We start from the raw sequence: 14,930 nt of genomic DNA on the forward strand, positions 1-14,930 counted from the left end.
GCCCCTTCACTGAGACCAATGTTTCTGAGAATGTTTCGCAAGCAACAATTTATGGTCAACTGAATCAAAGCTCTTTGATAAATCCACAGAGCAGCACAATGTTGCTTTTTATCAAGTGCATTAATGCCGTTTGCCACTGCCATAGCTGCAGTTGTGGTGCTGTGCCCCGATCTAAAGCCAGACTGAACCCCGCTCAGTATGTTCTTTTCAATGAAGAAGTTTTTGAACTGTGAGTTCACTAGGGACTCAGACTGGCCAGGATAGGGAGTTTAGAGACAGGATGATAGTTATTAGCATCTGAGGGATCTCCACTCTTTAGCAGTGCGAGGACAAATGCTGGGTATGGAATTGGTCAAGAGACTCAAGTTGAAAATGTGAGCCACAGGTTCAGTAATAATACCAGCTGCTATCTTTAAGAGGTGGGGGTCCAGGTTGTCTGGACCTGCAGACTTTTTACTGTCTATAGCCTTTAGTGCTTTATAGACCTCAGTATAAGAAACAGGCTCAAAGTTAAATGGCCTATATCATAGTTGACTGTAACAGAGCTTACATTAGAGGCCTGGGTCCCACCATTATCAAAAACTAAAGGACACCAATAAGAAGAGGAGACTTGCTTAGTCCAAGAAACACGAGCAATGGACATCAGACCGGAGGAAATCTGTCCTTTTGGTCTGATGAGTCCAAATTTGAGATTTTTGGTTCCATCTACCGTGTTGTCGAGGGACGCAGAGTAGGTGAACGGATTATCTCCGCATGTGTGGTTCCCACCATGAAGCATGGAAAAGGAGGTGTGATGGTGTGGGGGTGCTTCGCTGGTGACCCTGTCTGTGATTTATTTAGAAATCCTGGCTACCATAGCATTCTGCAGCGATACACCATCCCATCTGATTTGCACTTAGTGGGACTATCATTTGATTTTCAACAGGACAATGACCCAACACACCTCCAGGCTGTGTAAGAGCTATTTGACCAAGAAGGAGAGTGATGGAGTGTTACATCAGATGACCTGGCCTCCACAATCACCCGACCTCAACCCAATTGAGATGGTTTGGGATGAGTTGGACAGCAGAGTGAAGGAAAAGCAGCCAACAAGTGCTCAGCATATGTGGGAACTCCTTCAAAACAGTAAGAAAAAGCATTCCAGGTGAAGCTGGTTGAGAGAATGCCAAGAGTGTGCAATGCTGTCATCAAGGCAAAGGGTGGCTTTTTGAAGAATCTCAAATCTTTTTTGGTTACTAAATGATTCCATGTGTGTTATGTCATAGTTTTCATGTATTCAGTATTGTTATATAATGTAGAAAATAGTAAAAATAAAGAACAACCCTTGAATGAGTAGGTGTGTCCAAACTTTTGACTGGTACTAATATATATATACTACTGTTAAAAAGTTTGGGGTCACTTAGAAATGTCCTTGTTTTTGAAAGAAAAGCAACTTTTTTGCCCATTTAAAATAGCATCATCCCGGAGTCACCTCTTCACTGTTGACGTTGAGACTGGTGTTTTGTGGGTACTATTTAATGAAGCTGCAAGTTGAGGACTTGTGAGGCATCTGTTTCTCAAACTAGACACTAATGTACTTGTCTTCTTGCTCAGTTGTGCACCGGGGCCTCCCACTCCTCTTTCTAGTCTGGTTAGAGACAGTTTGCGCTGTTCTATGAAGGGAGTAGTAGCCAGCGTTGTACGAGATCTTCAGTTTCTTGGCAATTTCTCGCATGGAATAGCCTTAATTTCTCAGAACAAGAATAGACTGACGAGTTTCAGAAGAAAGTTCTTTGTTTCTGGCCATTTTGAGCCTGTAATCGAACCCACAAATGCTGATGCTCCAGATACTCAATTATTCCAAAGAAGGCCAGTTTTATTGCTTCTTTAATCAGCACAACAGTTTTCAGCTGTGCTAACATAATTGCAAAGTTTTTTTTTATGATCAAATAGTCTTTTAAAATGATAAACTTGGATTAGCTAACACAACGTGCCATTGGAACACAGGAGTGATGGTTGCTGATAATGGGCCTCTGTACGCCTATGTAGATATTCCACAAAAAATCTGCTGTTTCCATCTACAATAGTCATTTGCAACATTAACAATGTCTACACGTATTTTTGATACATTTTATGTTATTTTAATGGAAAAAATATGCTTTTCTTTCAAAAACAATGACATTTCTAAGTGCCTTTGAACGTTGGTGTGTGTGTGTGTGTGTGTGTGTGTGTGTGTGTGTGTGTGTGTGTGTGTGTGTGTGTGTGTGTGTGTGTGTGTGTGTGTGTGTGTGTGTGTGTGTGTGTGTGTGTGTGTGTGTGTGTGTGTGTGTGTGTGTGTGAAAGAAACAGAAGACATAAGAGAGGAAGCTACAGTTGAAGTCGGAAGTTTATATCACCTTAGCCAAATAGATTTAAACTCAGTTTTTCACAATTCTTGACATTTAATCCTAGTAAATATTCCCTGTTTTAGGTCAGTTAGGATCACTTTATTTTAAAAATGTGAAATGTCAGAATAATATTAGAGAGAATGATTTATTTCAGCTTTTATTTATTTCATCACATCCCCAGTGGGTCAGAAGTTTACATACACTCAATTAGTATTTGGTAGCATTGCCTTTAAATTGTTTAACTTGGGTCAAACGTTTCAGGTAGCCTTCCACAAGCTTCCCACAATAAGTTGGGTGAATTTTGGCACATTCCTCCTGACAGAGCTGGTGTAACTAAGTCAGGTTTCTAGGCCTCCTTGCTCGCACACGCTTTTTCAGTTCTGCCCACACATTTTCTATAGGATTGAGGTCAGGGCTTTGTTATGGCCACACCGACTTTGTTGGCCATTTTGCCACAACTTTGGAAGTATGCTTGGGGTCATGGTCCATTTGGAATACCCATTTGCGACCAAGCTTTAACTTCCTGACTGATGTCTTGAGATGTTGCTTCAATATATTCACATAATTTTCCTGCCTCATGATGCCATCTATTTTGTGAAGTGCACCAGTCCCTCCTGCAGCAAAGCACCCCCACAACATGAATCTGTCACCCCCGTGCTTCACGGTTGGGATGGTGTTCTTCGGCATGCAAGCATCCCCCTTTTTCCTCCCAACATAACGATTGTCATTATGGCCAAACAGTTCTATTTTTATTTCATCAGACCAAAGGACATTTCTCCAAAAAGTACGATCTTTGTCCCCATGTGCAGTTGCAAACCGTAGTCTGGCTTTTTTATGGCGGTTTTGGAGAAGTAACTTCTTCCTTGCTGAGCAGCCTTTCAGGTTATGTCGATATAGCACTCGTTTTACTGTGGATATAGATACTTTTGTACCCATTTCCTCCAGCATCTTCACAAGGTCCTTTGCTGTTGTTCTGGGATTGATTTGCACTTTTCACACCAAAGTACGTTCATCTCAAGGAGACAGAACACGTCTTCTTCCTGAGCGGTATGACGGCTGCATGGTCCCATGGTGTTTATACTTGCGTACTATTGTTTGTACAGATGAACGTGGTACCTTCAGGCATTTGGAAATTGCTTCCAAGGATGAACCAGACTTGTGGAGGTCTACAATCTTTTTTCTGAGGTTTTGGCTGATTTCTTTAGATTTTTCCCTTGATGTCAAGCAAAGAGGCACTGATTTTGAAGGTAGGCCTTGAAATACATCCACAGGTACACCTCCAATTGACTGAAATGTCAATTAGCCTATCAGAAGCTTCTGGCATTGTGTGGTGCCAGAATAACAACCTATTACTCAACGTAACAAAGACTAAGGAAATGATTGTGGACTACAGGAAAAGGAGGACCTAGCACGCCCCCCATTCTCATTGACGGGGCTGTAGTGGAGCAGGTAGAGAGCTTCACGTTCCTTGGTGTCCACATCAACAACAAACTAGAATGGTCCAAACACACTTTCGTGAAGAGGGCACAACAAAGCCTATTCCCCCTCAGGAAACGAAAAAGATTTGGCATGTGTCCTGAGATCCTCAAAAGGTTCTACAGCTGCAACATCGAGAGCATCCTGACTGGTTGCATCACTCCCTGTTACGGCAATTGCTCGGCCTCTGACCGCAAGGCACTACAGAGGGTAGTGTGTATGGCCCAGTACATCACTGGGGCTAAGCTGCCTGCCATCCAGGACCTCTACACCAGGCGGTGTCAGAGGAAGGCCCTATAAATACCCCAGCCATAGACTGTTCTCTCTACTACCTCATGGCAAGCGGTACCGGAGTGCCAAGTCTAGGACAAAAAGGCTTCTCAACAGTTTTTACCCCCAAGCCATAAGACTCCTGAACAGGTAATCAAATGGCTACCCGGACTATTTGCATTGTGTGGCCCCCCCAACCCCTCTTTTTACGCTGCTGCTACTCTCTGTTTATCATATATGCGTAGTCACTTTAACCATACATTCATACTACCTCAATTGGGCCAACCAACCAGTGCTCTCGCACATTGGCTAACCGGGCTATCTGCATTGTGTCCCACCCACCATCCGCCAACCCCTCTTTTACACTACTGCTACTCTCTGTTCATCATATATGCATAGTCACTTTAACCATATCTACATGTACATACTACCTCAATAAGCCTGACTAACCGGTGTCTGTATGTAGCCTCGCTACTGAGAATATAGCCCATCTTTTTACTGTTGTTTTATTTCTTTACCTACCTATTGTTCACCTAATACCTTTTTTGCACTATTGGTTAGAGCCTGTAATTAAGCATTTCACTGTAAGGTCTACCTACACCTGTTGTATTCGGCGCACTTGACAGACAAATAAACTTTGTTTTGATTTAAAGCCATGACATAATTTTCTGGAATTTTCCAAGCTGTTTAAAGGCACAGTCAACTTAGTGTATGTAAACTTCTGACCCACTGGAATTGTGATACAGTGAAATAATCTGTCTATAAACAATTGTTGGAAAAATTACTGGTGTCATGCACAACCGACTTGCCAAAACTATAGTTTGTTAAAACTTCTTATGGCTGCAATCCCGTTAACGGGATGATATGACAACAGCCAGTGAAAGTGTACGGCGCCAAATTCAAACAACAGAAATCTCATAATTAAAATTCCTCAAACATACATGTATTTTATACCATTTTAAAAGGTAATCTTGTTGTTAATCCCACCAAAGTGTCCGATTTCAAATAGGCTTTTCAGCGAAAGCACCACAAACGATTATGTTCGGTCACCACCAACTCACAGAAAAGTTCTGCCATTTTTCCAGCCAAAGAGAGGAGTCACAAAAAGCACAAATAGAGATAAAATGAATCACTAACCTTTGATGATCTTCATCAGATGACACTCATAGGACTTCATGTTACACAATACATATATGTCTTGTTCGATTAAGTTCATATTTATATCCATAAACCTCCGTTTACATTGGCGCCATGTTCAGAAATGCCTCCAAAATATCCGGAGAAATTGCAGAGAGCCACGTCAAATAACAGCAATACTCATCATAAACTTTGATGAAAGATACATGTTTTACATAGAATTAAAGATACAGTTGTTCTTAATGCAACTGCTGTGTCAGATTTCAAAAAGCTTTACGGCAAAACACAATATTCAATCATCTGAAAACAGCGTTCAGCCACAAAAGCAAGCCACAAAACTCATAAAAAGCATTATAAATCTTCACTTACCTTTGCTGATCTTCGTCGGAATGCACTCCCAGGACTCCCACAAGAAATGTTTGTTTTGTTCGGTAATGTCCATCATTTATGTCCATATAGCTATTTTTGGTAGCGTGTTTGGTGAACAAATCCAACGTCAGGAAGCGCGTTCACTAAAAGCTGACGAAATGTCCAAAAGTTCCGTAACAGTCAGTAGAAACATGTCAAACGATGTATTGAATCAATCTTTAGAATGTTTTTAACATAAATCTTGAATAACGTTCCAACCGGAGAATTACATTGACTTCAGATGAGCGATGGAACATAGCTCCCTCTCATGTGAACGCGCATGGTCAAAGCATGGTCAGGTCATGGCAGACCTGACTAATTCCCCTCTCATTCGGCCCCCCTTCACAGTAGAGGCATCAGACAAGGTTCTACAGACTGTTGACATCTAGTGGAAGCCGTAGGAAGTGCAAACTCATCCATATCTCACTGTGATTTCAATAGGATCTTGGTTGAAAATCCACCAGCCTCAGAATTCCCACTTCCTGTTTGGATTTTTACTCAGGTTTTTGCCTGCCATATGAGTTCTGTTATACTCACAGACATAATTCAAACAGTTTTAGAAACTTCAGAGTGGTTTCTATCCAATACTAATAATAATATGCATATATTAGCAACTATGACTGAGCAGCAGGCCGTTTACTCTGGGCACCTCTGTGCACCTTTTATCCAAGCTACTCAATACTGCCCCTGCAGCCATAAGAAGTTTTAACAAGAAATTTGTGGAGTGGTTGAAAAATTAATTTTAATGAATCCAACCTAAGTGTTTGTAATCTTCCGACTAAAACTGTATAAAAAGGGTTGGTGCCAGTACCACATTTACGATGTGCTTCTTGTAAACATTGGCAGTGGTTGGCCTTGTTAACTTTTTCCAAGGCAACCAATCAGCAGGCATGGACAGGATGGTATTGGAGCTCATGTAAACTTTATTTTTTTATTTCTGTGACAGACATTTACACACCGCAGTGTTAGTTGACTTTTGGCTTCTCTCAAACTCCATGAATTCCATCAGCATGAAACAACCTTATATTATTCTTGTTTTGATCGTATAGTATTTTAACATGTTTTCTTAATTCATATGAGCTCCATGTAAAATGATCAAATACACAATTACATAGAACAAATACCCCGTAGACAACACATTCCTTCACATACTTGGGACAGACAATAACATGCACTGCAGTGTTAGTTGACTTATGGCTTCTCACACTCCTACAACAGAAAAGGATAACTCAACAAAAATGTTGAACCTTCTATGTTTGGGGCGCACATGTTGAAAACAAGCTAGCTAACAGTGTACATGGCTAACAGGACAAGAGCTAGCACAGCTAACAAGTTAGCATGAAAACTCGGTTAAAACAACCATAATACATTTTAGATTACAATAAAACTACATGTCATTACATTGTACGTTAGTTCATACATATTCTGTGACAATTTGGACGTAATTATATCAAAAGAAAGTGCCTTTAACTGGGAAAGGAGTGGAGAAGCATTTCCTACCTACCATAAATTCCATCAGCATGAAACAGTCTTAGGGAAAATCATGGTCAAAAATAATACAGGAGCTAGGGTGCAATACTATCAACCAACCACATGACGTCAGTCAAGTCCCCATGAATGAAACCTGTCAATAGGAATAATTTAAAATATATTATTATTATTCAAACATGAACTCAATAACATGAAGTCACTGCTTATGTAACTAATTTTTGCGAACCTCACAAATAAAATAGAATATATTCCTTACTCTGTTACACGTGTGTGTGCTTGACTCGGTCCCCTCTCTGACTGTGTGTTTCTCTGGTTGTGTCCCCCAGGTTCAGAGGTGATTGTTGTGGTGAATAAGTACCGTCTGGAGAAAGAGGAGTCTGTGGATGTGCTGGCTATTGACAACACCAACGTACGCAACAAGCAGATTGACAAAATAAAGAAGGTCAGGGTCACACTCACCCCAAGACTCAATGTGTAAAATGACCCAACCAGTCCTCAAGCTCTCTTACGTTCATTTTTCCAAATATGGACCTGCTGCTGGGCCTGGGAGGCAACACACACACACACACGTGTGCTCTGCTCTTTGGGCCTGGTAGACCCTTCGGTGGGTCAGTCAGAGAGCATAGATAATGGCTCTACGGGAGTAGTATGATAGTCTAAATGGTCCAGACCTCTAGGAAACATAAGAGATTCCTGGTAAGTTCATGTCATATAACATAAGCCGTGCACTGTTGGCCTACAATGCTTCAATGCATCAAAGCTAAGGCCATGTTTTTCTTGACCTTGCTACATAATCCTAATCATACCAAAAGGATAACAACCTCTTGGAACCCGGGGAGATGTTGTTATGTTGTTAGACTGGCTCTAGATATCTCATCAGTCTGACAACCTCTGACCTATAACACTACAAATAGGTTTTCCTAGATTTTTTATTTATTTTTATCCTCAAGGGATATGTATTAAGCTGACAAAAGGTTAGACTTTGGATTGGTTAAACTTTGAAGTGCGAAGTCAAAGTTCAACTGAAAGATTAAAAAGAATGATGCCTTTATGATTATATTGTTCACCAGTTATTTACATTACACCAGAATGCACTGATCTTCCTTGAATCATTTTTATCTCTACAAAGAGACAAGGAAATGTTAAATAATGTAATAACTCCATAGGCAACGGTGGTTCAGTATACAACAAACAGTTGCCTATGATATTGAAATGTATGGGGTCCCCCCATAATAACACCTATTTCTCGAAATAAGAGCATTTTGCTAAATTAAGGAAGAGGAATAGAAAGATCAAAAGCCCTAGCTCCAGAGCTATGGTTGGATAGTCAAAGGGGATGCAACGTTCAGAAACCGCTGCTGCAACGTACGGCGTCTGTTACATACGGCGTCTGTTTGTGTGGTTTCAATAGACACCCAAAGTTACTGCTGAGTACAACTAATGCGGCCTCAAATCTGACCGCCCGGGTCTGTCTTCACTCCCCATGGTACAAATGTATCTTCCTCATAAAAGAGATTCTATTCTTTTAGAAGAGATTTAGGTGCTATTAACACAGATAACTGTTGATTGTCACATTGATAATCCATTTCTCCCCTTAGAAACCAGAGAGTGATCCCTAGTCAGAAAGGACACATTATTCTTGCTCAAAATCCCCCATCTCTTGATCGACTGGTTTGAAGGAACACATTGTTCTCTCTAACAGTAGTTTCCCCCAAACGACCGGCTAATCTAAGGGAATAGACATGAGATAATAACAAGGTTAATGAAAATGTATTATTTGTGACAAGACATTTTGATTTAAAGCCTATGATTTGATTTGTTACATTTTAACTGCTTATTGAAAATGTATTATTTGTGACAAGACATTTTGATTTAAAGCTTATGATTTGATTTGTTACATTTTAACTGCTTATTCTTGTCATTTCCCCTCACGTTGCTCTCACTCAACATCTTTACCAGCACTATCACCCTAATCCTTTTATTATTTTATGAATAGAATACATTTCTGTTTCAGTTTTATTTTATTTTTTTGTCCATGAAATATAACATTAAGGCCGAATCATGAGACTTGAGGTTGGGAGAGAATTAAAATGAATGGATTTCATAAAGATGGTGTGTAACAACAATCTTACCCAACAAAACAAACCCTCATTGTCTTACAGTACATACTTTTGATGCATTCGTGCCCATGCCGATTAAACAAATAGCCTGTTGATAGCCCTATGATCCTGGTCAATTTAACCAGCCTGAATCAAGACCCAGATTTATCAGTAGACTCTTTTGTCTATCAGCTTCAGTAGGAAAGTCAAGAGTTCAAGCTCAATTTCAAAGCTTTCTCAGCAGTTTTATGTTAAAATGGAAATGTGTCTTTGTCTTGTTGATTTTTCCACCTCAGTCACAGGAATGGAGACTAAATCCCACAACACATACTTAACATACAGATGTCTAGGTAAGCCATCATCATAATGTATAATCTTGTCTTCACTGATTAGCGCACATCGGGACCCACTAGCAGACGCATTTTCCAGATTGTTTTTTAAATGGTAGATAAACGTTTTGTGTTCCATATTTCCGAAAACCATCGATGCAATCAACTGCAAGTAGAGGTTCAGAAAAGTGATCTATATCGTCGTTCTGTATTGATTACCGGGTTTCCCGGAATGGTATGTTTTTTTTCTCTTCCTTCTGATTGTGCTTCCTATAGTTATAATCAAGGCTGGCTGGTGTTAGTTACAATTGGATTTGTGTTCTGTCATCTTCACTTTGTCTACAGATGGCGATGGGAAGCAGATTTACCTCATTTTGTACTGTATTGTGAGCATGATCATCTTCTCCTTTTCCCTGATCCTGTGATTCTAATGCTGATCCCTTATTGATGTCACTTGTTAAATCCACTTCAATCAGTGTAGATGAAGGGGAGGAGACGGGTTAGGTCACGATATGCCCTTATATGGAGCTTGATGTCACAGATAAAAATAAAAAAAATTGGGGGGGGAGGAGCTGATAGAGTTGATAGTTAGGCATATTGCAGGTAAAGATAGTTATGCAAAGTGGAAAAAGAGATGGCAGCAAGCTAGTGTTCGGTCCCTGGATGCACTTTATACAGAAAATCAAGGGAAGAAGGCACCAAAGGTCACTGTTTTCCAATAAAAGATACAGAGAGATGCAGAGGATTGTTAGTAGCAGTTTGAAATGGTAAATATGATGTAAATACTCCTGCAGCCAACCTTGCATCGCCGCTTGTGTCTAGCAAGTGCCTCAGCAACAATGCATATGAACGAGATGGTCAATCTGAAATGATGGGGACAGAAAACTGAAGGATACTAAAAGATACAGCTGTTACTACTGTATTTCCAAATCAAATGTTATTTATCACGTGCCGAATACAACAGGTGTAGACCTTACAGTGAAATGCTTACTTACAAGCCCTTAACCAACAATGCAGTTAAGAAAGTAGACTTAAGAAAGTATTTACTAAATTAACTAAACAACATTTAAAAAACAATAAAAAATAATGAGGTTATATACAGGGGGTACCTGTACCGAGTCAATGTGCAGGGGTGCAGAGGTAAAGTGACACTGCATAGATAATAAACAGCGAGTAGCAGCAGTGTCAAAACAAAGTGCGTGTGGGGGGGGGGGGGGGGGGGGGTGTCAATGGAAATGGTCCGGGTGGCCATTTGATTAATTGTTCAGCAGTCTTATGGCTTGGGGGATAGAAGCTGTTGAGGAGCCTTTTGGTCCTAGACTTGGCGCTCCGGTACCGCTTGCCAGCAGAGAGAACAGTCTATGACTTGGGTGACTGGAGTCTTTGACAATTTTTGGGGGCTTTCCTCTGACAAAGCCTCTGACACCTGGATCTGGCGCAGTGTCAAAATACAAAGGCGTGTTTTTCAGGACCCTGTCTTTCAAAGATCATTCGTAAAAATCCAAATAACTTCATAGATCTTCATTTTGAAGGGTTTAAACACTGTTTCCCATGCTTGTTCAATTAACCATAAACAATTAATGAACATGCACCTGTGGAACGGTCGTTAAGACAATAACAGCTTACAGACGGTATACAATTAAGGTCACAGTTATAAAAACTTAGGACACTAAAGAGGCCTTCCTACTGACTCTGAAAAACACCAAAGAAAGATGCCCAGGTTCCCTGCTCATCTGCGTGAACGTGCCTTAGCCATGCTGCAAGGAGGCATGAGGACTGCAGATGTGGCCAGGGCAATAAATTGCAATGTCTGTACTGTGAGACGCCTAAGACAGCGCTACAGTGTGACAGGCGGAAAGCTGATGGTCCTCGCAGTGGCAGACCATGTGTAACAACACCCGCACAGGATCGGTACATCCGAACATCACACCTGCAGGACAGGTACAGGATGGCAACAACAACTGCCTGAGTTACACCAGGAACGCACAATCCCTCCATCAGTGCTCAGAATGTCCGCAACAGGCTGAGAGAGGCTGGACTGAGGGCTTGTAGGGATGTTGCAAGGCAGGTCATTCCTGCAGGCTCAACCTGACATGACCCTCCAGCATGACAATGCCGCCAGCCATACTGCTCGTTCTGTGCGTGATTTCCTGCAAGACAGGAATGTCAGTGTTCTGCCATGGCCAGCGAAGAGCCCAGATCTCAATCCCATTGAGCACGTCTGGGACCTGTTGGATCAGAGGGCTAGGGCCATTCCCCCCAGAAATGTCCAGGAACTTGCAGGTGCCTCGGTGGAAGAGTGGGGTAACATCTCACAGCAAGAACTGGCAAATATGGTGCAGTCCATGAGGAGGAGATGCACTGCAGTACTTAATGCAGCTGGTGGCCACACCAGATACTGACTGTTAATTTTGATTTTGACCCCCCCTTTGTTCAGCGACACATTATTCAATTTCTGTTAGTCACAAGTCTGTGGAACTTGTTCAGTTTATGTCTCAGTTGTTGAATCTTGTTATGTTCATACAAATATTTACATGTGTTAAGTTTGCTGAAAATCAATGCAGTTGACAGTGAGAGGATGTTTCTTTTTTTGCTGAGTTTATTTATGTCAGGGGGGTTGAGAGACAATAGACATTGTGTAACCTTACATTGCAAAACAGAACATCCCAAAAACATTGTGATAAATAAACATAGGCTATATACTGTTTTGGGATAATGTGAAAACATAAACCCACTAACGGTGCCGCTCATGATGAGCGATCATTCAATAAAGTAAAGTAGGTACTTAAAAATCTAATCGTATGTCACTTGCGCCCAATACCACAGGTGTAGACCTTACAGTGAAATGCTTGCTTACAAGCCCTAACCAACAATGCAGTTGACTATTATTTACGTTGTAGAATAATAATGAAGACATCAAAACTATGAAATAACACATGTAGTAACCAAAAAGGTGTTAAACAATTCAAAATATATTTTAGATTTGAGATTCTTCAAAGTAGCCACCCTTTGCCTTGATGACAGCTTTGCACACTCTTGGCATTCTCTCAACCAGCTTCATGAGGCTGTCACCTGGAATGCATTTCAATTAACAGGTGTGCCTTATTTAAAGTTAATTTGTGGAATTTCTTTCCTTAATGCGTTTGAGCCAATTAGTTATGTTGTGACAAGGTAGGGTTGGTATACAGAAGATAGCCTTATTTGGTAAAGGACCAAGTCCATATTATGGCAAGAACAACTCAAATAAGCAAAGAGAAACGACAGTCCATCAATACTTTAAGAAATTAAGGTCAGTCAATTCGGAAAATGTCATGAACTTTGAACATTTCTTCAAGTGCAGTCGCAAAAACCATCAAGCGCTATGATGAAACTGGCTCTCATGAGGACCACCGCAGGAACGGAAGACCCAGAGTTACCTCTGCTGCAGAGGATAAGTTCATTAGTTAGCTGCACCTCCGATTGCAGCCCAAATAAATGCTTCACAGAGTTCAAGTAACAGACACATCTCAACATCAACTGTTCAGAGAAGACTGTGTGATTCAGGCCTTTATGGTCAAATAAACAACTACTAAAGAACACCAATAAGAATAAGAGACTTGCTTGGGCCAAGAAACACGAGCAATGGACATTAGACCGGTGGAAATCTGTCCTTTGGTCTGATACGTCCAAAATTTAGATTTTTGGTTCCAACCGCCGTGTCTTTGTGAGACGCAGAATAGGTGAACGGATGATCTCCGCATGTGTGGTTCCCACTGTTAAGCATGGAGGTGTGGGGGTGCTTTGCTGGTGACACTGTCAGTTATTTATTTAGAATTCAAGGCACACTTAACCAGCATGGCTACCACAGCATTCTGCAGCGGTACTCCATCCCATCTGGTTTGCGCTTAGTGGGACCATCATTTGTTATTCAACAAATGAGATGGTTTGAGATGAGTCGAACCGCAGAGTGAAAGAAAAGCAGCTAACAAGTGCTCAGCATTTGTGGGAACTCCTTCAAGACTGTTGGAAAAGCATTCCAGGTGAAGCTGGTTGAGAGAATGCCAAGACTCTCAAGGCAAAGGGTGGCTACTTTGAAGAATCTAAAATATATTTTGCTTTAACACTTTTTTTTGGTTACTACATGATTCCATATGTGTTATTTAATGTTTTTGTTGTCTTCACTATTTTTCTACAATGTAGAAAATAGTAAAAATAAAGATAAACCCTTGAATGAGTAGGTGTGTCAACTTATGACTGGTACTGTGTATTTTTATTAACAGCTGCATTGGACCTTTTTAAAGGAAGATAAGATATGTTCACCTCTCTCCCTCTTTCTGTTAGTTTCAGTTTAGAAAGCTCATCATTTAGACAGATTTCAGTTGAATTTTATGTTCAAATGTTCAACAGTTTTTTAAATCATTATTTTCAAAATGTTTTGTCTATGGTGAGTTATCCCTTCAGGTTTTAGACAGGCCATGGAACCAATCATATACTTTGACCTGAGGCAAATGGAGACGACAGGTTTAGGACCTATTCATAGAAAGGTGGGCAAGGGAGAAGGGAGGGGGACTGAGGAGCAGGAGACAAGAGAGGCGACGTGTGGGGGGGGTTAGAGGGGGAATGAAGGAGGGAAATTAGAGGATATGAAGATGAGAGTACGAGGGAGAAGAGAGGAGAGCGAAAGGGAGAAATTAAGAAAGGAGATTCTCTTAAGGGCTCGTCTGTGTTCTTGGACCAACTCAGTAGCCTTGTGGTTGGTGTCAGTGGCCTGCTTGTCACTCAGCATAAAGGAGATAGATAGGGGGTAATGCCCTGCGATAGACTAGTGTACTGTTCAGGGGGTGTACTTGTACATCAAGCTGCCTCATGCTATAGAAAACGGAGATAGGCTCCTGCTGCTATGAGCCAAGGCTACTTTACTTACTTACATTCAAATCAAATCAAGTTTATTTTATATAGCCCTTCGTACATCAGCTAATATCTCGAAGTGCTGTACAGACACCCAGCCTAAAACCCCAAACAGCAAGCAATGCAGGTGTAGAAGCACGGTGGCTAGGAAAAACTCCCTAGAAAGGCCAAAACCTAGGAAGAAACCTAGAGAGGAACCAGGCTATGAGGGGTGGCCAGTCCTCTTCTGGCTGTGCTGGGTGGAGATTATAACAGAACTATGCCAAGATGTTCAAAATGTTCATAAGTGACAAGCATGGTCAAATAATAATCATGAATAATTTTCAGTTGGCTTTTCATAGCCGATCATCAAGAGTTGAAGAGTTGACATCATCAAGAGTTGACATTCTCTTAACTATGAAGTATTGCTGGTTGTCATCTGACGTCATGAGATGTCTTACCTAAAGCATCTTCAGAGAAGAGGAGTT

General features: G+C 41.0%; 1 pseudogene; it reads left to right on the forward strand.

Annotated features, from left to right (window-relative positions):
• LOC139582277 (methylmalonyl-CoA mutase, mitochondrial-like) overlaps positions 1–14,930 on the forward strand; it is a 58,378-nt pseudogene that overhangs the window by 27,246 nt on the left and 16,202 nt on the right.

This window comes from Salvelinus alpinus, chromosome 8 (genome assembly GCF_045679555.1).
Source record: "Salvelinus alpinus chromosome 8, SLU_Salpinus.1, whole genome shotgun sequence".
NCBI lineage: Eukaryota > Metazoa > Chordata > Actinopteri > Salmoniformes > Salmonidae > Salvelinus > Salvelinus alpinus.